This window comes from Vombatus ursinus, unplaced genomic scaffold, assembly GCF_900497805.2.
Source record: "Vombatus ursinus unplaced genomic scaffold, bare-nosed wombat genome assembly UNPS02014841.1, whole genome shotgun sequence".
NCBI classification, from domain to species: domain Eukaryota; kingdom Metazoa; phylum Chordata; class Mammalia; order Diprotodontia; family Vombatidae; genus Vombatus; species Vombatus ursinus.
The window spans coordinates 21,329,120-21,354,153 of NW_020954619.1; the positions used below are offsets into that span (position 1 = coordinate 21,329,120).

A 25,034-nucleotide genomic window follows, 5' to 3' on the forward strand; every position below is an offset into this window, starting at 1 on the left:
CTCTCTCTCTCTCTCTCTCTCTCTCTCTCTCTCTCTCTCTCTCTCTCCCTCATTTCCTTCCTGTTCTCTCCCTCCCTCCCCTATCTCTGTCTCTCTCTTCATCTCTGTCTCTCACTCTCTCTTTCTTTCTCTCTAATTAGTAGTCGATAAAATTGAATTGTGTCTACTACGTGCCAGGCAGCACTATGCTAAGTACCAGGCATACAAATAAGGAAACAACTGCCCTTTGAGGGCTTACAACCTAATGAGGGAACATCAACACACAAAAGGAAGCTGAAAAGGCTGAAACATGCCAGAGGACACCCAGCATGGGGATAACATGTTCCTGAAACCAAACAGAGTGTCTGGTGTCAAATGAAAAATTGACTGGAAAATTCTGAGCTCTCTCTCTATATATAGGGAGGCTTTGGGAGGAATTTTTTATTTTGTCCTCCACTTAGAGGAGAGAGGCAACTGAGGGTACAGAGGAGGTGCTAAGTATCAAAGCTGAAGCAATCTCCATAATGATGAGCTTTCTGGTATGATATGATATGATAAGTATTATTATCCTGCAGAAAGCATGATTTCTTAGAGTTGAAACCAAGCAAAGAAGTTGGTGGGAAATAAAAATTATCATTCATCTATCTATCTATCTATCTATCTATCTATCTATCTATCTATCTATCTAATTATCTGTCTGTCTATTTTCCTCTTAGCCCTTATACTTGTTCTTATCCCTGAAAGAAAAATTTAAATAATGGAAAGGTAACTTTAAATATTGGACTATGTGTTGGAGGAAAGGTCTGAATGACATCCAAAAGAGCGAGGCTTCAGGCAGCCTGAGAACATTATGGGATGCTGGGAACCTGAAAGTAATGTAGAGAAATTTAGAAAGGGAATAGAAGAGAGTATTTAAGGCAAAATTTTGCCTAGACCCAACTTTATTAATAAAGCAAAGATACTATCTCTGAGTTTTTTAGTTTATTATTTTTATTTTTTCAATTATCAAGCATATTTCAATTAATCTGTCCCTATGTAACTAAAAAACCAAAGCTAAAAAAAAAATAAAGCCTCCCCCTTGGACCTCCCCCCCAATATGTGGCTGCAGAGTCGGGAGTTGGGATCCTACGATAGCTAGATCTGAAAATGTATTTTTTTTCTGCATTTTAAATTCCTCCCTTCTCTGTTAGGAGGGGAGTGGAATGTTTCATCTTCATTCTTTTGGCTTCCTACTTTATCATTGCATTTTTCACAGTTCTGATCTCTTAAAGTTATTTTTCTTTATAATGTTATTGCATAAATTATTCTTCTAATCCTTTTTGCTTCACTTTGAATTACATCATAGAGGTCATTCCAGTTTCCTCTGGAAATGTCTACTTTATCATTTCTTGTGGCATAATAATATTCCATTACACTAATACACCAGTTTGTTTAGTCATTTAGACATCCCCTTATTTCTGACTTTTTAATTACAATGAAAAGACCTGCTATAAATATATTTTTACATATGAATCCTTTCCCTCTTTGATTTCTTTCAGGGTGTAGGCCTTAAAGTGGTATAGCTGGGTCAATGGTAACTTTCTGGGTTAATTGATAACTTTCTGGGCTTAGTTCCAAACTGTTTTCCAGGAGGCTGGACCAGTTCACAGCTCTACCAACAGCGTGTACTAGTGTACCTGTTTTCCTCATCCACATAAAACACTCCATGACTATCTCCAGGTCTTTGCTTCCTCCTCACCTCTACCTCTGAATCCCTAGTTTCTTTTCCTTCTTCTTTTCAGATCAATTAATTAATTAATTTTTAATTTTCAACATTCACTTTTATAAGATTTTGAGTTCTAAACTTCCCCCTTCCTTCCCTCCCCCATCCCCAAGATGGCATATATTCTGATATAGGCTATACATATATTAAACATATTTCCACATTAGTCATGCTGTGAAAGAAAAATCAGAACAAAAAGGAAAACTCACAAGAAAGAAAAAACAAGCAAACAAAAAAAGAGGAAATAATATGCTTTGATCTGCATTCAGACTCCATGGCTCTTTCTCTGGATGCAGATAGCATTTTCCATCATGAGTCTTTTGGAATTGTCTTAGATCATTGAGTTGTCAAGAAGAACTAAGACTATCAAAGTTGGTGATTGCACAATGTTGCTATTACTGTGTACAATGTTTTTCTGGTTCTGCTCACTTCACTCTGCATCAGTTTATGTAAGTCTTTCCAAGTTTTTTCTGAAACCCACCTACTCATCATTTTTTATGGAACACTAGTATTCCATTACATTCATATACCATAACTTGTTCAGCCATTCTCCAATTGATGGGTATCCCCTCAATTTCCAACTCTTTGCCACCACAAAAAAAGTTGCTATAAATATTTTTGTACATGTTGGTCCTTTTCCCTTTTTTATGATCTCTTTAGGATACAGACCTATCAGTGGTATTGCTGGCTCAAAGGATATGCACTATGCCTTGGGCATAGTTCCAAATTGCTCTCCAGAATGGTTGGATCATTTCACAACTCCACCAGCATGCATTAGTGTTCCAATTTTCCCACATCTTCTTCAACATTTATCATTTTGCTGTTTTGTCATGTTATAACGTCAATCTGATAGAATCCCTAGCTTCTTTCAAGACTCAGCTGACATGACACCTTCTATGGGGTGTCTTTCCTAGTCCCCTGCCAGCTGCTAATGCCTTCCTCATTAAGATTACCATATATCTGCTTTGTATTTATCTCATACATATCTATATGTATTGGTTCTCTCTCCCTTTAGAATGTCTACTCTTTGAAGGCAGGGATGTGCTTTTGCCTTTCTCTGTGCTTAGCACGGTGCCTAAACATAGGTAGCCCTTAATAAAAGTTTGTTGATAGAGGGGAAGACTTTCATCATGTAAGTAAGGCCATAATGAAATGTCATAAGTTGAGGGAGGGAGGTCACAGTGATTCTCTTTTGAGTTTATCTTATCCACCATACCCTGGTTTCATTTGGAATTGTGGTCCTTCTGCCTCTACAAGATACCTTTATAAACTCATAGGATCTCCGATTTAGAAGTGGGAGGGATCTTACAGACCATCCAATCCACTGGCATTTTATGAGTGGGAAAACTGAGGCCCAAAGAGGTTAAGTAACTTGCCTAAGGTTACATGGTTATGGAGCAGAAGTCGGATTTGAACTCAGGTCCTCTAACACCCAAACTTATATTCTTGGCATTATACCAAGGCACAACCCTCCACCCCCCCTCACCCCACCCTCCCTCCCCATTGATTGATACATCAATCAGCTTGGCTAACCTGATCAGCTTTTTCAGACCAGGGGACTAGCATCTTTTCATAAGTTGAGGAGCAAACAAGGACAGAGCAAAACAACAAAGAATTTGCTGATTACTCTGAGGTGATTGCAACATAGTTCCCTGCCCCTGGTTAATTCAGATGGTACAGTATGTACTCAGTTCATATCACATCCTCAAACACTCACCACTACAAAGGGAAATCATTCTTCATTACTGCATTAAAGTCACCTGTCTATGCCAGGTGCTTTCTCCGAGTCAGAGCCTGGTGAGCAAAGCCAGTGCTTGAAAGGGATTTATTAGACACCTGCTTAATTTCTCACTTAATTTAATGCCATGGAAGCTTTTCTGGAGGCCTATCATAAATATATCAGGTCAATGAAACACAGCTGCTCTTGGGAGTAGAGCCACAGTGTTCTGTGAAGCCGGCTAACAAAGGATGGCCTTTACTCTTTGGGAGATAATAGTCTGAGTTTACCCATCATCTCCCATGATAGCTAATCTCTCTGCCCCTCACATTTTTCATAAGTACAATAACTGGAGGAAGAAAAATATGAGCGACATACTTTGAGGTAAAGGAAAGAAAAACAAACAAAACCAGAAACTAAAATTTCTGCTCTTGAAAAAAATTTTTTGTAGGGATGACAGAAAAATTCCAAGGCTATGCAGTCTGTCCTCAACCCAACCTATGTTATCTGTTTACTAATTGTAAACTACTTTAAGGCATTGACTGTGTCACTGTTTATCGACTCTGGGCATAGTCTAATGGAAAGAATTCTAGATGTGGACTTAATTTTGAATGCTGCCTCTGACAATTGCTAGCTGTGTGAACATGTAGTAACTTGCTGTCTCTAAACTTCAGTTTTCTTATATGTAAAATAAAGTTAATAATGCCTACAGCAGAGGCAATATGCTCCAACCTTTAGAGAGCAGGCTTTGGAGTCAGGAAGACCTGGGTTCAAAAGTGACTTCTGATATATATCAGCTGTGTGATTCTGACTAGAATAAGAAAGAGCTGGGTCTAAGTCTCACTTTGACACATACTCATTGTATGACCTTGAGCAAGTCACTTAATCTCTTCGTGTCCCCAGGCAACTCTTTAAGACTGCAAATTGCAGAGAAAGTTGTGGAGGAGGTTTCCGTAAGTGGAATTCCCTACAATAATGAAACTTGGCTATTCAAAATAGATGTAGTATGTTTATTTTGCAGACCTAAAAGTGTATTCAAATGTGAGTTTTATGAATGACTTTGCATGACTAAGTCATTTTGACTATTATAAATACACAAATTAGAAATAAAGGACACATGAAGAAAGATACTATCTACATCCAGAGAAAGAACTGATAAATAGAAGTTATGTATAGAAAAACTTTACCTATATATACCCATTTGTGTCTAATGGTAGCCATCTCTAGGGTGGGGCAAGAAGGAGGGAAGAAAAAAGGAAAGAAATTTACATGATAACTGTATTATATATGTAAAAGGAATAGCAAGTTGTACATAATAGATCACAGTTTTATGTGCAATCATCTTTATTATTATACTGTGTTATTGAAAGGCTTGTTTTATTCCATAAGTTAAATATTAAATAAAAATTTTAAAATGTGAGCTACAATACATAGTAATATTGATGGGGTATGGGTCCAAGCCAAAACCTTTGCCCCTTGCCCCAAAAAGAATTTGGCTCCCATTTGTCTACCGGCCCCAGAAAACCCTTAAACTCACTCTGGTCTCAAAATGGTTATCTGAGGCTATATTCCCCTCAATGTCTTTTCTCCCTATCTCCCTTTGAAAGCCCTAGTCCCACCTTTGATCCTATCCAGACCCCAATTCAAACCTCTTCCTTCCAGTTCCCTTCATTATCTATTCCCATTGTCTATTCAACCTCCCAGACATTCCAACTGGAATTCTCCTTAAATTCTTCTTCCAGTCACCCAGATCCCAACCCCTCCTCTGGTTACCCAAAATTACTTGAGTATATATAAGATCCAGCTTGGCCCCCATTTAAATGCTGAGACTTCCTCATACCTGCTCATCCTTTCGGGCGTTGCTGATGTTCAGATTCCTTAAGAGTCTGGCCTGTAAGGTTTATCTCTAAATAATAAACTTTGTCTCTGGCTGAAAGAAAATTTGGATCGAATTCTTTCAAGCAGGGCCTGCGTGTTGTGATTTTGGGGTTCCAGTACTCCTAGACTTCATCAATATGAACATTACTATTTTTGTATCTCCAGTACCTAACAGTGCCTTCAACACGGTAGATGCTTGCCAGAAGATGGTAAATGGTAGATGGCAAACGTCTGTTGAGTTGAATCAAATTGACTAGCTATCTCAAAAAATCCTCGCTTGTTAATCCAAGAAGGGGAGGGAATGTAGATGGGCCAAGTCAACACCATTAATGAAATAGTACTTTTTCTTCTACTTCCCTCTGTGTATTTTAATCTACTTCTTCAAGGCCAGGTTAAAATCTCACTTTTCCCATGAAACTTTCCTTGACCTGCAGGAGCCCAAAGGGATCCTCTTAGGTAGTAGCTGTTGAATGTTGTTGTTGTTTCTACCAGTCATTGCCAATTATAGGTATTGTTTCATTAGTTCCCATTTTATTTGGCTATATCTTATCTCCATGAGTAGATTACAAGCCATTTGATGGTAACACAGTGTTTGTCCCAACATTATTCATGACTAAGTGATGATACAGCCTCATTCCCAGAGTCTTGGCCCTGCTCCCTGTAGCAGTCTACTTTGTCTGTGCTTCTACTCTTACTCTCTCAGTTTCTCTAAGGTCTCCCTTCTTTTTTTTTATTAATTAATTTATTTTGATTTATCAACAATCACTTCCATATGCTTTTGAGTTTAAAATTTTTCTCCCCCTTCCTCCCCATCACTCTCCCTAAGATGACGCACAATCTGATATAGGCTATACATATACATTCTTATTAAATATATTTTCAGATTAGTGATGTTGTAAGTAAAAATTAGAACCAATAGGAGGAACCATCAGAAAGTGGAAACAAAACTCAACAGAAGAGGAAAAAAAATAGCAAATAGTATGCTTCGATCTGCATTCAAATTCCATAGTTCTTTCTTTGGATGTGGATGGCATTTTCCATCACAAGGCCTTTGGAGATGTCTTAGATCCTTGTATTGCTGGGAAGGGTTAAGTTTATCAATATTAGTCATCACACAACATGGCTGTTATTGTGTACAACGTTCTCTTGGTTCTTCTCACTTCACTCAGCATCAGACCATACAAGTCTTTCCAGGTTTTTCTGAAGTCAGCCTGTTCATCATTTCTTATAGCACAATAGTATTCTATTACATTCATATACCACAACTTGCTCAGTCAATCCCCAATTGATGGGCATCCTGTCAATTTCCAATTCTTTGCCACCACAAAAAGAGCTGCTATGAATATTTTTGTACATGTGGGTCCTTTTCCCATTTGTATGATCTTTTTGGGATATAGCCCTAGAAGTGCTATTGCTGGGTCAAAGGGTATGCACATTTTGATAGCCCTTTGGGCATAGTTCCAAATTGCTCTCCAAAATGGTTGTATCATTTCACAACTCCACCAACAATGCATTAGTGTTTCAATTTTCTCACATCTTCTCCAACATTTATCATTTTCTTGTTTTGTCATCTTTGCCAATCCGATAGGTGTGATGTGGTACCTCAGAGTTGTTTTGATTTTCATTTCTCTAATCAATAGTGATTTAGAGCATTTTTTCATATGATTATAGATGACTTTAATAAGGTCTCCCTTCTTTAGCTCCATGCACCTCATCAGAAGCTAGATTCTTCTCTGAATCTTTCATTCTAGACTCACTGAAACTGACTTTTGAAGGCAATCTGGAAGGGTGGCCTGCAAAATCTTCATCCTATGATGTTACTTCCTTCTAATTCCTTCAAGGGGCTTGTTCCTACGTCATGAAAACATCACCTGGCATGACACAATTTTAGTTAATTTTTTTCTCTTTTAAAAACTTTTTATTTTTTCAATTACCAAGCATTTTTATCTCCCATACCCACTGAAAAAAGAAAGAAAAACAAACTGTTGTAACAAATATACACAATAAAGCAAAAAAAAAAAGCCAATCCACATTAGCTATGTCCAAAAATATGTGTCTTATTCTGCACCCTGAGTCCATTATTACTCTGAAAAGTGGGTTGCATTCTTCATCATCATCATCTTGGGCCTTTGGAGACATGCCTGGTCATTGCATTGATCAGAGTTCTTAAGTCTTTCAAAATTGTCCATTTTTCCTATGTTTTTGGTAGAGTACAAATTGTTCTCCTGGTTTAACACTTTGGTATCAGTCCCTTTTCTTAAGCTTAAAAGGCTAATTTCTTTATACAAAGATGAGAACATTGATAATCCTTGTCCCTGGGGAATTTATGATGTGTGAGACAGTCAATACAGAAATGAATGTCTTCTCGACTCCTAATACAGGTTTATAATACTGGATAACCCTTTAACACTTCAGAAACAAAAAACAAAGAAACAAACAACCCAACTACCTCAAACCAAAATATTTTAAGGTAATATATATCCTAACCAGAGTATGTGCCAAATGGTGGTATAATGTGATGCGATGTTTTAAAAAAAGATATAGCTTTTAACTATTATCTTTAATATAGCAAGAAGACAGGTTTGTTTTAGTTCTGCTTAATATGATCTTGAGTATATCATTTTAGCCTCAGTTTCTTCATCTGTAAAATGGGAACATTACTTTCATTGCCTACTTCACAGGGATATTGTGAATATCAAATGAAAACCTATTAAATACTTTGCAATCATAAATTCTTGTAGAAAAGTAAATTACTGTTTTTATCATACATTATAATGCATTATTAATGCAATATTGTAATGCATAGCAGTTTTTACTGGAATCTCTAAGCTACGTAAAGGTTTCCAGGGGTATAGGCCCTGGAAACCTTCCCCTCCTAAACTTCCCCTGAACTGGCCCTGACGCTCATTTCAGTATCATCCTTTCAACTGTCCTTGCATTGTCGCTTTGATCCTGCCCCAATCTCAAATTCTCTGTTACCTCTAACCCAGCCCAGCCCTTCATTGGTCAGTCCTAGATCACATCCAGCTCTTCTTATAGTCTTTCTATATAACAGATCTGTCTTGCCTCCAGTAAATCACTCAGATTCTTAAAATCTGGCCAATAGCACAGACTCACTAGGAATCTCGTTCACCCCAACCTGTGTTTTAATAAACCTTCTCTCTGACTGAAAGAAGGCTTGAGTCCAATTCTTTTGAGGAAGGATTTTGCCCTTGAATTTTGGGGTTCCCAGCACCTCTAGACCTCAATAAAGTACCCTGTATTATATGTGACATTTTTTGGTTATTTCTGTTAATATGAAAACTTTAAAAAATAAGAATATCTACTTTAAAATAGAGTATTGTTGGAGGGATTTTTTCTTTTTTGTGAGGGGGAAAGGAAGAAATTATGATGATTCTCCATAGGAGAATCTATGATAATTTAACTCTCCAGACTTTCTGAATTGAATTATATGAATGAAACTATTCAATATTAATATTCATATTTATGAGTTCTCTTACTCTAAAATTGCCAGCATGATGTAACAAAAAGAATACTTGTCTTTCATCCAGAAAACCTGGGTTTTGAGTACCAATTTTGCCACTAAGTATATGTATGACCTTACGCAAATTACTTAACCTTTCTAAGCCTTGGTTTCCTCATTTGCAAAATAGGCAGATTAATAGTTGAACTACTAAACTAAGGAGGTTGTTGTGAATAAAAAACTTCATAAAACCTTAAAACAAAGTACAAATATGAGAGTTTAACATAATGTGATCCCAGTTGCATTTAATTAAAAATGAAATATCAACCTCATTCCAGGTTTTTAGCATAACCTTCATTTTACTTTTTTGGTTTTGAATCTATGGAAAGACTCTGAAGAGAACAATTTTGACTTCAAAAAATTAAATGAACTGTATAGGATTAACTTGCTCTTGTACAAATACTCATGTCTTCTCAGTCTCTGGGGGAAGCCTTCTCTTGATACTTCTACCCAAATTAGCTATTATTCAATTTTTCTTCTCTCCTTCACTGATAAACTTCTTGAGAAAATATGCTTCCACTTCCTGCCCTCTCTCCTTAATCCTTTGCAATCAACACCTTGAAGTCTGATTTCAACTTGAGGTCTTCTTGGGGCAGGCTGATATGAAGAACTCAGGGTGCCCTTCCCTTCTTCCTTTTCCCCAAGACCCATGGGCTGTCCATTCTCTTAACCCAGGGTTCCCTAGACCTCATGAAGTGGCCAAGTAAGAAGAGCAACATGTTTGTTCACACCATTTGGATAAGCTGGGAGTCATCATCTACAAGTATTCCAGTGACGTGGAGTAACACAGGGTCTCATCATCTCCCTTGCCACTGTATTCTAAAGTTATGCTGGCGTTCCCATCTCCCCTGTTGCTATGCCCCACTCATCTCCCATATAGGGGCATGCTTGTAAACATTCAACAACCAGCTCTCTGGGGGGAAAATGTACCTATCACACATTTTAAAGTTTAATCTGCATTATTAACATCTCATCCACTACCTTCTTAAGTTTAGACAAGCAATAAAATAATAAATCAAGCCCTGATTTGTAGTATTTACCTACTTCCTATGTGTAAATGCTTGGAAAATTTAACAATTGGTTCTTGTGAGTTCAGAGCTGGCTCCAGCACACCCCTGCGTTTAGACCTCCGGGCAGTCATTCTAACTACTAGTTCACCCTAAGGGTCCTTAGGCATTGCCAACTGCCCCAGGGCTGAAACCTCAGGGCTCCTGGGCCCTTCTATCTGCCCTGTAGCTGAACTCTTTTTATAAAAATGTGTTACTTCCCCTAGAGTATTAACTCCTTGAGAACAAAGGTTGTCTTTTTATTTTCAATTTCCATCTCCAGCCCTTAGTACAGTGCTTCTCACATACAAAAGCATTTAATAAATATTTTTTCATTCATTCATTATTTTACTGAAACTTCTCTCTCAGAGGTAAGCAATGACTTCTTAATTACCTCATAGTAAGAGTCACAGTAAACAGCCACCATCAACACATGTATCACCAATGGCATCACCAGAAACAGAAGGGCAAGCCTCACCAAAGCTTAGCTTCTCTCACAAAGCAACCTTTCCACACTTCAGTGAGATCATTCGGAGCCAATCCTGCATGACTAATGCCACATGTTATAGTGACAGGGTTATGAGGCCCATCATTCAGTTTCAGAAGCCGAGACCTTTGCCCCTTTTCGCCAAAAGGAATTTGGCTCCCATTTGTTGAAAACCCTTAAACTTTTAGATTCCTTATAGACTCCCTTTATCTCCCTTCCAAAGCCTTAGCCTCGCCTTTTGATCTTATTCAGATGTGCCTTCCTCCCTAGCCCTAAAAAGAACCTTGTCTAATATTCCCATAAAATCTTAAACTTTTAGATTCCTTATAAACTGCCTTTATTTATCTCCCTTTGAAAGCAAACTTCTACCTTCCAGTTCCCTTCATTATCTATTCCCATTGTCTGTTTAATCTCTCAGACCTTCCAAACGGAATTCTCACCTAGACCCATTTCCCAACCACCCCCCCTTCCTCTGGCCACCCAAAGTTACTTTAGTGTATATAAGATGGGAATGATGGGGTTGGGATCTGGGCTCCAGAAAGGAAAAACCCTGGACTTTCCCACATGGTCAAATCTCTGGCATTCCCTTGAGGCTATAGTCCCATCAACTGGCCTTTCATTGTGGCTATACCCAATCTCCCCTCCATTGTTTTACCTCTCTATGGCCCCTGGCCATTTCCCACCCTTAATCCCAGCTAGGCTCCAGGTCCCAGGAATTCTGTTTACCCCAGTTTACTAGCCACTCCCATCCAGATCTCCTTAGGCCCTTCCTCACCTCAAACTACTTGGCCACTCCTAGATCCCTCCCACAGTCTTTCTGTATATAAGGTCCATCTTGTTTCTATTAAGATACTGAGAATTTCTCATGCCCAAAAGACTGAGACTCTCATGCCTGCTCTACCCTATGGGAGTTACTAATGTTCGGGTTCCTTGGGAGTCTGGCCTATATGCTTTAGCTCTAATAAATTTTTTCTCTGGCTGAAAGAAGATTTGGGTTGAATTCTTTCAGGCAGGGTCTGGCGCTGCAATCTTGGGGTGCCTCTGTGCATCTAGGAGCACCCCAAAACCTCTAAACCTCTTCAGTAGCAAAGGCCTGATACAAGCCAATCCCTTGGTAGGTTAGCTTCAAGAGTGGAACAAAATGAGACATTTATGGAACTCTTTACAATTGCTAAAAGGTTTATTTAGTCATAACATGCAAAGGACATTCAGAGCAGAGAAAGGATGTTCCATGAGGATACCATTTTGTTTCAGCTGAGCACAGCTTTCCTCTGCCCATATCGATTATCCCACTGGTCTGAGGTCAATGGAGCTCCTTGTGCCCTGGCTGTTTTTCTATTCAAGTGATCAGAAAACTATGTCAACAGCCTGAGCCTTAGTCCCCTAAGCCAATTAAATCTCAAGGACAGTTTCAATACTGTTTAAAGAAAACTATTTCAATCTGTATGGTGTGAGTATATCTTGTACTTTGCTCCCATCACCCACACCACTGCCAGTAGCCACAACTAATGCTTCAGAAGATGTGCTTCAGAAACAGCTTTTACTTTCAGTCTCCATCGATGACTAGATTTCTTTGTTTTGAAAATGACTTCCACTTCAACATCGGAAAGCATTTATGAAAATTCTTACCTGACCACAATGCTGTGAAAGGTCCTTTTAAAAGAGACTTATCATACATGGTCAAAGAATATGAACAAAGAATTCTTTAAAGAGGAACAACTACTGACAACCATAAGAAGGTTCAAAATCACTAATAATAAGAGAAATAGAAATCAAAATAATTGTGAGGTTTTGTCTCACATCCAGAAAAGGAAAGCTGTGTTATAATAAATGATGAACGTAATCAATACAAAAAAAAATTAAAAAACATTATACAATGGGAAATGTAGTTGATGTAAAAAAAAAGGATATCAATAAAAAACTTTTAAAAATCAATAAAAATCTCATCCTTGCCTTCTAGGAACTTACAATCTTCATTGCTATTATATTTCAGTTAATTTTTGTACAAGACAGGTCATATTCTGCTGTCTCCCTACATGTTGGTGCTTTGGTTTTGTTTTTTTTGGGGGGGTGGAGGGGGGAGACAAGGAGTGTGGGGTGAGACAATAAGGGCCTATAGTCCAAAAGAAACCTCTGAATGAGATACAGAATTACTAAATAAACTTTAAATTCCCCAACTAAGTTCTAACCTTGACTTGCCACTAACTTGCTATGTGATCCTACTTTGGTTTTCTTGCTAGATAGTAATATAATGACAGCTAACATTTATATAGTGCTTTAGGATTTACAAATTGCATTACAGCTATTACTCACTTTATGTCCCACAATAACACTGGGAGGTGAATTCTACTATCATCCCTACTTTAGAGATGAAGGAACTGAAACTGTGATGTGCTCAGGCTCACACAAGGAGTAAGTGAGGGAAGTCACATTTGAACCCACATCTTCCTGACTGCATATCTAGTGCTTTATTCATTGCTCCATCTAATTGCATATTTGCGAATAGACATGCTCTTATACCCTGCCTAAGAATAGAGAGCAACCTTTTATGCTTAGTGTTGCTTGTGTGTGATTGGGCAGCCCAATTTTCACTTTGTCCATGTGCTGGAATTGACATGGCAAGACATCAAGTAGAGTAGCCTGAAGACCCTTAGTAACTAACTAAAGAGTAAGACACTCCAATACAAAGCATTGACATCCATTGAGTTTCTTCTTTCTTTAACATATTCCCCATCTCCAGTAACGGGTTTGTTGAAATACGGGGGAAATCTCTAGCCTCTGTCTCCCCAAATTTACACATTCTACAGGGAAGAGGAATACTGACTAACTACCCAGGAAGACAATCTTTTCTGATTTACTGACCAGAAGGGCTGGTAAATCAGGAAGGAGAAAATGATGTATCTTCTCTGGCAATCATCACAGGCTTGTTTCTTTAGGATTGAAAGACTAAGTTAAAGAAACTACTGGAGCTTCTGTCTCAACCAGGAAATGACAGCAATGCTTAGGAAATAAGAAATAGACACCTACTCCAACATTTCCCAAATACATTTATGCAACCTACTACATTTTTTATAGAGATTATAGACAAAAAAAAAGAGTTCTGCCACTCAAGGTGAGAAAAAATTTGCCTAGAGTTCATCTATTTTAGCATGTCCCAAAATCTTTTATAAATCTTTTGTTGTTAATTAAGATATTCCCCACAGATTTTTGAAGTCAGATGACTGGCTATCTATACAGCAAAGAAGGCAATGCAGCTGAGTTGCAAGGTCATAGTTGTGTCCAAGAATAGCACAATGTCTTTTACACTGGAGCAACCTTCACATAAAGAGAAAAAAGCAGAGATTCTACTCCTGGTGTTTGGAAACTAGCCCACATCATACACAGTATACAGAATCCAATTGTGCTTGGAGGATCTTTTGCTGATTCTTCATCAATATCAACTATTGGTGTCCCTAAGGCTCTGTCCTGGGCCCTCTTCTTTTTCCCCTCTAATTGTAGTCTCATAAGCTCCCATGGGTTCAATATCATCTCTATTCCAATGATTCCCAATCTATATGTCCAATTCCAGTTTCTCTCCTGAACTTTAGTCCTACATCATGAATTGCTTATTTGGCATTTCCATCTGGATGTCCCACAAGGATTTCAAACTTAACATTTCTGAAACAGAGCTCATTATCTTTTCCCTTACCCACCTTTCTTTAAAACCTCCTATTTCTATCGAAGTCACCACTATTTGTACAGTTGCAATCCATGCATCATCCTTGGCCTTTTCACTCCGACTCACCTCACATATATAATCAGTTGTCAAATCTTATCATTTCTAATTCCACATTTTAATACATTATAAATTATGTGTAATATCTTGTATATCTCTGCAAAGGGTGGGGTGAAATATCTTCTCATATCTCTTCTTCTGAGCCATGATTGTGTTTTATAATTTGGAAACATTCACTTTTGATTTTTTTTATGATTGTTCTTTCCATTTACATTGTTGTAGTCATCTAGCATATTATTTTCTCGGCTCTGCTTACTTGACTGCATCAGTTCTGTAAATCTTTCCATGCTTCTCTGTATTCATCACATTTATTATTTCTTACAGTACAGTAATATTCCATTATATTCATGCAGCACAATTCATTTAACCATTCTCAAATCCATGGACATCTAGTTTATTTATAGTTCTTTGCTATCACTCCCTCCATTGTCCCCCCTATGCACACACACACACACACACACACACACACACACACACACACACACATGCTGCTGTAAGTATTTTGGTGTATATGTTGGTATATATATTTCTCCTATCAATGGCCTCCTTCTGGCATAAACTAGTAATGGCATCTCTGGGTTAAAGAGTATGAACATTTTAATCACTTTATTTGCTTCCAAATTGCTTTTCAAAGTGGTTATAGTCATAGGGCTTCTCCTCCCATATCAATTTTTTTTTGACTAGGTGAAAGAAGCTATTCTCTCACTTATTTCTTACCTAGCCTTAAGACCTGTTAAAGACTTCAGTTTAAAAAGGCCAACCTGCATCCAGGACCATCTCCAATTGTCCTGATCTATATTTTGCCACCAGACCCAGGTGGCTCCAGAGAAGAAAGTGATGCTGGGGACTTTGAACAGCCTTCTCACACTTAAATCCAGTTCACCTGCATGTCATGGCATCTTCCTGATGTCATGGTTCTCTTCCAGAATGAAGGACAAACAATAACATGCACTAGAGTGTACTTATCTTCCTACAACTCTTCCAACATGGATTATTCCCATCTTTTGTCATCTTTGCTAATTTGCAGGGTGTGAGGTGAAACCTTAGGGTTGTCTTGATTTGCATTTCTCTTATTATTAGTGATATGAACCACTCTTTCATATAGTTGTTAATAGTTTGATTTTCAAGTCTTTCAAGTTCAATAGTCTTGCTTTTCAATACTATCTATAAGTTAGAGGACCCTTAAGCCATCCTTTTTATATCAGATTTGGGGAAATCCATAGATGGTACTAATACTTAGAGTCTTATTAGGACCACTAAATCATAGCTGAAAGAGACATTAGAGAGCACTTATTTCCAATCCCCTCATATTCTAGGTAATGAAACTGAGACCCCGAAAAGTTAAGTGATTTGCTTATAGTCACACTGGGAATAACAAAGTCATCATTCGAACATCAGATATTCTGACTCAAAATCCACTGCCAACACTAACTCTTTCTTTCTCTCTCCCAAGATGTCCCCTTAGACAAAGAGACTTAAAAGATATGAATAGCCTTTACTCTGAGGTCCAATATATGATATAGAATCATAACATAATCAGACAAGATCTATACAGGATAAATCAATAGAAGGAAGGTACTAGTTTGAAGGGAACTGGGAAATGATTTCTATAGAAGGTGGGATTTTGGCTGATACTTGAAGAAAGCTGTGGAAGCTAAGAGGTAAAGATGAAGAGGGAGAGGATCCCAGGGGTCAGGAGATGGATTGTCTTATGCAAGGAACAGCAAGGAGGCCAGTGTCATCTCCGCTTAAAGGGACTTCAGGGATCATGTAGTTCAATCCTTTACTTTATAGAGGGAAAAAAAAAATCAGACCTCACAGAGATAAGTTGACTTGTCCAAAGTGTCACAGCTAGTTGGTGGCAGCATCAGGCCTAGAAATCAGGCCAGCCAACTCCAATTCTGTCACTCATTATGCCACATTCTGCTTTCCTAATTTAACCTCGGTAAATTCTAAGATTATGCTGATTTTTAGCCCTTTGTCACTTTCCCTACACATCCTGACCCCCACTACCTACTCATTGGTCAGTAGAAGCCATCCCCAGCAATGTAGCACTGTTCTAAACTCAAGATCTGCAAAGCAGGGAACCAAACAGTGTCAGAACAGGTATCCATTGCATGATTTGTTCTTTGGCCTCTGTTGCTCAGAAGGGCCGCTCTGACCATGTTGTAGATGAAAAGTGAGAATTAAGCTGTCTCTTTGACTTTACTTTGATGTTCAAAGCAAGTATCCTGGTTTCTAAGACCAATGGAAACTCTGCCCTGGGGTTTCTGCTTTACTTCAAGTTACACTGCTGGTGTGATTCACAGTTGTTCGGTGCAGTTGTGTGTCAAACTGGGACAAAAGCTCAGAACTCCTGAGACAGGTCACAGGAGTCTGTTTCCTTGCTCTTGAATTCTATGGGGGAGATTTTGTGCAATGAATAATACTGTGCAGGAGCTAGCACTGTAACTAGGAAAGGATGAGAATCTGTGAGTGGCAAAAGGTGCACTTTAGTGTTCTGAACCACCATGAGGACGTCAGGCAGGACCTAGATTCTGTTATTCTCCGCTGCTTGGAAGGACATATGAAGTGAAATATCAGGTCTTCTTTTCATTGCCTTTTCTATCTGTTAGCCTTAGTCTAATCGGTCACACAAACTCCAGATTCTTTAGAAAATGTTTAACTGCATCCTTCATCCTTCAAATCCCAATTCTCATTGAGAAATTCCCATTTTTTCTCAGTCACATCACATTTTTCATTGGTCTTATTGAGTGAGTTGACAATGTGTTGGACTTTTCTCCCTCACTGAATGTATACATGTTTACACGATGTCCTTAGTACCATATACTATTGTACCAAAATTGCCAAGACTTTAGTGAACAGTTGTGGTGTATTGTGAAAAATAATTTTTAAAATTATTTTGTTCTTCAAAATATTTTTATAACGCATCAAACATACAGAATGGGCGCTGAGCACTGGGACTAAATAAATGCTCCACACATTCCCGCTACTGCTTCCTTTTCTGTGATGGGGTAAATGGCATATTTTTATTTCAGTAGCAAGATGGGGTAAGACAAAATGAGTCACTGTTAATTGACATATCAATCAGTGAGTAGACATTTATTAAGTTCTTACTATGTGCCAGGCTCTGTGCTAAGTGCTGGAGATATGAAAAAAGAGGCAAAACACAATTCTCACAATCGAATGGAGGAGACAACAAGCAAACAAATATATACAAACAAGCTCTTTACAAGACAAATAGGAAATAATTGAGAGAGGAAGGTACTAGAATTAAGAGGGGTTGGGAAAGACTTCCTGGAGATGGGATTTTAACTAGGACTTCAAGGAAGGCAGTAGGTAGTGATGAGGAAGGAGAACATTCTAGGCATGTTAATGCCCAGAGAGATGTTTGTGGAACAACAAAGAAGCCAGTTATCACTGGACCAAAGAGAACATGTCAGAGAACAAAGTATAAGAAGACAGGAAAGGTAGGAGAGGGCTAGGTTATGAAAAACTTTCCAGACTAAACAGAAGATTCTGTATTTGACCCTGGAGATAACTGGGAGCCACTGCAGTTTGTTGAGTAGGGGCGGGGTGACTTGGTTGGACCCGAGCTTTAGGAAAATCACTTTGGTGGCTGAATGGGGTATGAATTGGAGTGGGGAAGAGACTTGGGTAGACCAGCAGACCCCCCAGCAGGCTATTGCAGTAGTCCAGGCATAATGAGGTGATGAGGGGCTTCACCAGAGTGGTTGGACAGTGTCAGAGTAGAGAAAGGGGACTATTCAAGAGTTGTTGCAAAGAGGAAATTGAGAGCCTTTGACAACAGGATGGACAATGGGGGCCAGTGAGGGATAGTGAGGAGCTGAGGATGACACCTAGGTTGTGAGCCTGAGTGGGAGGATAGTGTTGCCTTCTACAGTAATAGGGAAGGTAAGAGGTGCAGAGTGTTCAGAGGGAAAGATAATAAATTCAGTTTTGGACATATGGTTAAGATGTCTACTGGACATCTAGTTCAAGATATCTAAAAGGCAGTTGGAGATGGGAGATTGAAGGTTAGCTGAGAGGCTGGGTCAGAAAAGGTAGATTTGAGAAAGCAAAGTGGAATGTGAAAGTAAAGTTAAAAGAGATACCTCCCCTCCACCAAAAAAAAGGGGGGGGGCTATGGGAATATAGAGGAGGAAGGGATTATTCTGGCTTTGAGAATCTGGGTAAGATTCAGTGAGAAGATAATCATTTTAGCTGGGTATTAAAGGAAAGATAAAAATTAACACTGGGGTAAGGAGAGAGTATAGGCAGAGAAGCAGTAAGGAAGTAAGAAGAGTTAAAACGATGTAAGTGTTACCTGGATGTTGGGACAAGGGAGAATGAGGAATCAAAGATTATTCTGAGGTTTTAAATCTAATCTGAATGGAAGAATCATGGTTCTATTGAGATAAATAGGGAAGCCCATAGGAAAAGCAGGCTTTGGAAGGAAACAGAATTTTACATTTGGGAGGGATTTGGGGGGACACTGAGTTCCACCTACATTTCCTCCTTTCCCCTCCATCCCAAAGCCTAGAACAACATATTCATTAAGTAGTCTTTGGTCAAAGACCTCCAGTGTAGGGAAACCCACTACTTCCCAAGACTGTTCATTACACTTTGTATAGCTTCACTTATTAGAAATTTTTCCTGACATCAAGCCTAAATTTTTCACTTTGTAACTGTACTTTCTACCCCTACTTCTGGTTCTTATGTCTGAAACCAAACAGAACAAGCCTAATCCCTTTTGCACTTTGTAGTCTTCTCTTCTCTAGGAAAACACCATTTCCTTCCACTGATGCTTACATGACATAGACCCAGGGACCTTTCCCAGTTCAAATCCTGGTTGCCTCCTCCTGACACTGTCTAGATTATCAATCTCGTCCTAAGGTGTGGCACCCCCATAACTGAATATAAAACTACCAAAATGATCTGATGACGGCAGAGTGCAGTGGGACTAGCATCTTCTAAAGAAAGCCACCTAATGAGACAGAGGAAACAGGACCATAGCAAGAGGAAAGCAACTGGGTCCTAAGAAGTAGGTTTTTTGCTCATTTTGGTTGTTTTTATCATCTGAGTGAACTAATCAAATTTGAAGGCAGAGGGTAAGTAAACCAGTGGATGAGGAGAAAGTAAAGATTCTCAAGGAAAAATGTTCTGATTGGGTTCTGATTCTATTCTTATTGACATGAGTCCTGTATAGAAGCATTTGCCTAGGTCACATAACACAGCCCCATCATAAAGAGAAAGCAGATGGCAGGTGTGCTATGGGATCCTGGAAAGAACTCTTCAATATGTCACCAGAGGGATAGCTAGGTGGCGCAGTGGATATGTTGTGGTCTAGGGGGTCTTGGGAATCCTGAAATGCAAGGATAAAGAACACAGGTCTGTCTCAAAAGAATTTGACCACTCAAGTCTTCTTGCAGTTCAAGTAGTGAGTTTATTAAAACACCCGTTAGGGTGGGCACTGATTTTAAGGGGTATGATTTTAAGAATCTGAGCATTTGATGAGGGTAACTTTGATATTTTATACAGAAAGACTATGGGAAGATCTGGACGGGATTAAGGATTGGCAAGTAGCCTGGGGTGGGCCAGGTACAGACAACTGAGGGAGTTAAGTGGCTGGAGAGCCACAGTGAAAGGGCAGTTAAAAGGATTATTGACTGGGATGGGAGATGCCTCAGAGGAAGGCCAGGGATCTGGGAAAGTTCAGAGCCTTTTAGGGGTCCATCATTGGTGCCCCATCAGATAGAACATTGGTCCTAGAGGCAGGAAGCCCTGAGTTCAAATCCACCCTCAGACATTCACTAGCTGTGTTAACCTGGGCAAGCCACTTAACCCAGATTGCCTCAAAAAAATAAATACACACACACATCACTGAAGAATCTTAGCAGTTCAAATGGACAGGAATAAATATTTCATGAGGCAGAACTCAAAGCAATGTTATAGCAACTTACACTGAGCAAGCTCCTCTAGAGGACAGGAAACTTCAGGGGGTAAAAACGAAACAGAGAAGGTACCTATGTCAGGAGCCTTCCTCAAAGATACATTCTGAATTACTAGATGTGGGATTTGAACCCTGGGCCTCTGAATCCCAATCCAGCGCTCTGAAACCAAGGTTTCAGAAAATAAAGTGATCTGGCAACTCTATCTACAAGTTGAGTATTATAGATGTCCTTTCCCAACGGTGCCCAGTTTTCAGCTAGCTCTGAGTTTGCCTAGTGATTTACATTTTGAATATAAAGTTGTTGCTCAAGGGCCCAACTTAAGCAAAGTGATTTTCTCAAAGAGAAGGAAGCAAAGTTATGGAACACCAAGCACCAGAAAGAGAACTGAAGGAATGAGGAATGAGAATGCAGGTTTGAGGTTTGGGGGAAGGGACTAAAAAAGACTTAGAAATGCAAAGGAAGGCAATAGGCCATCTCAAAACATACTGAACTATGAAAATTGTTATGCAAATGAAATGCAACCACAGAACAAAATGGGAATGTCTATGCAAATGGTTCTGTTCTCAAGAGATCTCCAGATGAAAAAATTTAAATGCAGGCTGCCATTGTTTTATTAAGACTTGTGCTCATCTCTGGAGAGTTCAAGGTTCAAAATGAACACTGGTGGATAAGCCATTTAAATAAGGAGTTTATAAGTCTAAAACCTAAAAGAAATTACACTAGGTCTAAGAGGAATAAGACCCCCCCCCAAATTAAACCATTTAATAAAAAACTAAAAACAGTGACAAGTGGTTTACACAACACAATCAAAGAATCCCAGAATGGGAAGAGAACTGAGTCTAATCTGACTATAGCTGAACAAGAATCACCTGCCCAAGTCATCATCCAGCTCTGGCTGTAATACTAATGCTAATAAACAGACAACTTTATGGTTTGCAGAGTGCTTTACATGGGTCATCTCATTTGATTCTTGTGAAGCAGGTGCTAGTATATCTGTTTTACAGATGAGGAAACTGAGGTTGATCAAAGGTAAGTGACTTGTACTGTGTCACACAGCTTTTAGGTGTCTTAGCAGGATCCAAACTTGGTTCAGGGCAGCTAGGTGGTGCAGTGGATAGAGTGCCAGGCCTGAAGTCAAGAAGAATCAACTTTGTGAGTTCAAATCTAGCCTCAGACACTTACTAATTGTGTGACCCATGGCAAGTCACTTAACTCTGTTTGTCTCAGTTTCCTCATCTGTAAAATGAGCTGGAGAAGGAAATGGCAAACCACTCCAGGATATTTGCCAAGAAAACCCCAAATGGTGTCATAAAAAGTTGGGCAACAACAACAATAGAAGCAACATGGTGCATTAGAAATGCCAGCTCAACTTGAAATCACAAGATCTAGATATGAATCCTGCCTCTGCTACTAATCCTTTGTGGGATGTTTGTCCTGTCACTTCATGTCTCAATGCCTTGGTTTCCTATAAAATTAAAAGCATGAGAGTAGATAACTCCTAATTTCCTCCTTGTGCTGGAACATAACCCTCTTACTGTCAAAGTCATTATCTTTGGACACTGATAAGTACAGGCTGGTAATAATCTTTGTAAGCTGATAAGATCTTGGTGAATCTATCTGCAAAGTTGAATCAGGCAACAGTGCCCAAAGCCAGGGGAACTCGACCTTTGTCTCTGTTGTCATTAAAGCTCTTTCTGGATAAATGGGCAGTGTTAATTTGTCCTCACTAAAGTTCAAAATAAAGATAAAGACTGCAGGGAGCCAGATCTCTCTCTCCTATTGACGCATCACTACCACTCAGACACAAGTAAACCTACCTGAGGCGATTTTGGCCTTTAGATTTCCAAATTATATGGACAAGATTTAATGCCATAAGATATTCTACCAGGTGCCAGGCACTCACAGTTCCATGATAATGGTGACATTACTGATACTGAAATCTCACAGAGGAGCAGAAGGCCACTGCCTACTAGACAGATTCAGACAGTTTGTGCACTTGTCAAATAACTAGGAAAATCATATTTTAAAAGTCATCAATTTGGTCTTGTTCATTAAGCAACAGGAAAATAATCTTCAGTCACTGAAAAGTTGTTTAGCTGTTTCACTCCTGTCTGACTCTTAATGACCCCGTTTGGGGTTTTCTTGGCAAAACCACTGACGTGGTTTTGCCATATCCTTCTCTAGCTCATTTTACAGATGAGGAAACTGAGACAAATACAGCTAAGTGACTTGTCCAGGGTTACACAGCTAGGAAGTATCTGAGGCTGGATTTGAACTCAGGAAGAGTCTTCCTGACTCTAAGCCGAGCACTCTAGACACTGCACCACCTAATGGCCCCACTGAAAACTACATTCTTCATATTATTGCACCATAAATGAGACTTCAAATATTTTTAATCTGAGATTTTATGACAACCTCCGGTAGTTTCCCTATCATTTTACTGGCCTAAGATTTTAACAGCAGAAATAAGAGAGACAGAAGTGAAGTCTCTCCTGCCAAGAGGAAGCTATCTCAGGAATCCTATTCTTTTCCATACAAAATATTCATTCCTCCCATTTAGATCTATTTCAAATAGTGTTGTCTGAACTTGTTTGTGCTCTTTCCTTCTTGAAATTCTTTTGTACATACTTGAATTTATCTGTGTAAAGGTTACATCTCTCTGCCCCCTGAGGAATATAAGCCCTTAAAGGCAACTCTCATTTTTGCTGGTGTAGCCCCAGCACTTAGCACAGTGCCTTGTACATAGTAGGCAATGAAAAAGAAATGTTTGGTGAGTTGAATTGAATTGAATTGTTCTGAAGCTCTTCCATCTGGATCTTCCCAAAATTCAGAGTTTTAAATTTATAATTCCCTTCTTTTAAATCAGTCCTCTGCCCTATCCAAGTAACATCAACTGGGTAGTCTTCTCTGCTTATAGAGGCAGAGTTCAACTATCTAGTATTTGTTGGAACCCACTCTCTCTGCCAAAAGTAGGACCGCTGATAATTTCTTGATTTGTGTTAATGATTATTTCCTCCTTCAAAAGGTCAAGGAACCAACAAGAAGTACTATCCTGCATCTGATTGTCATCAACCAGGAGGAAATAGCTCCTGGGCTGTAAATGATGGGGACCTTAGAAGAAAGTGACTACCTATCCTATTTTTTTGTGACAGAGGAAAGGTAAACTAGCACAGTACCTGGAACATAGTTGGAGATTAATAAATATTGATTGATTGATTGATAGAATGCTATGACATTCACCTCATATTTGGGGAGAGCTGATTATAAAGAGATAAGAGGCTACATAGGATCCTATGGCCTAAAATTCTATAGATGTGTCAGCCCAGGAAGGATAAACACTCTAGATCTGAGTTCAAATCCTGCCTCAGACATTTACTAGTTGTGTGATCCAGGGCAAATTGCTTGGCTTCTCTTAGTCTCAGTTTTCTCATCTATCAAATGAACACAATAATCTCATGGGATTTGAAGAGTCAATCAGGAACAATTCCAATTGGGAGAAAAGGAAATATATATATGTGTATATATATATATATGTATATATATATATATATATATATATATATGGATGCACAGGAAAATCACCAACCAACTTGGATTTTATAAACACATGTCCAGAAGAAGAACGCTAGAACAGATGAGCAAGGATGAATCCAAAATCATGGCAATAGACATAGCCCTGTAAGAACAGGGCCAGGAATGCTAATGTTAAGAATGAACTGAATTTGGAGGAAAGCTAAGGGTAACAAATTTTTTTTTTAAGGTTATATTGGGGAAAAGAGGAGGCTCCAAGACAAGATAGGTCCCTGCAGCTCAGGGTGGATGGGAGATGACAATGGATGACCAAGAGAAATTTCAAATTTTATTTTGTTTCTGTATTTTCTATCATTCCCCCCCCCCCCCCCCCCCAAAAAAAATTACCTTTGGAAAGGATAGAACAAAAATGATTAACAAAGAGTTTCACACTTGAGACAAGTAGCGAAATAGTAAGAAAGTCCTTTGCTGCCCCAGATAAGTTGAAGTCATGGAGCTTGAATTACATCCTAGGGCAGTGGTGTCAAACTTCAGCAAAAACAGGGTCACTAAACCATATATAAAGATCTCTGGGGGGCTGCATGCATATATATATATACACACACATATATATACATATATACATATACATACATATATATATATTTAGTAAACTACACATGTTTATAGATCTCTTTTTTAAGGATATATCAATACATTAAAATCCCATAGCAACTACACTTGAATCCAATTCCAGTTTAAACCCTTGGGAGTGTTGTAGGCCACACGCTGCCTGTGGGTCAGTGTTTGACACATCTGTACTAGGGCATTGAAAGACCTGGTAGGAATTCCCACCATCTGCTTCCTTTATCCCTATGAAGGTGCTGCTGAATGGAGCTAGAGGAAGATATGCAACTATGCCCAGACCACTACAAATTTATGTTCTCTATTCCCACCAGGGTCATGACAAACCTTTTGGGCAAGGCCAACCTTTTGTTCCTCTCTAATTGATTCTCTGCCCCACTTCCCACAGAGGCTGTTCCTTCTCTTCTCTCCATACCAATCTCTTACACAACCTTCTTAGCTGAAGGTACTTTAATGAAAAAATCAAGTCCGTTGGCTGTGAGCACCCTCTCCTCCCTTTCTCTACATTTCACATTCCCATTTTTTCCTCTTATTTTGGTCTCTAATAAGGCCAGCTCCTCTCCATGTACCTTTGATCCCATTCCCTCCCATATTCTTCACCAGATTTCCCCTACAATCATCCCTTCTTTCCTCTCTAATCTTCAATTTCTCCCAATCCTCATGTTCCTTCTCTGCTACTTCTAAACACACCCAAGTATACCACTTCTTAAAAATTTCTCACTAGAGCTTCCCATCCCCTTAAGCTATGGTCCCATATC

The 25,034-nt window shown here is 39.0% G+C and overlaps 1 protein-coding gene across 1 annotated transcript in view; it reads right to left on the reverse strand.

Moving 5' to 3' along the window:
* CHGB (chromogranin B) overlaps positions 1–25,034 on the reverse strand; it is a 146,835-nt gene that overhangs the window by 46,385 nt on the left and 75,416 nt on the right. The window lies entirely within an intron of this gene.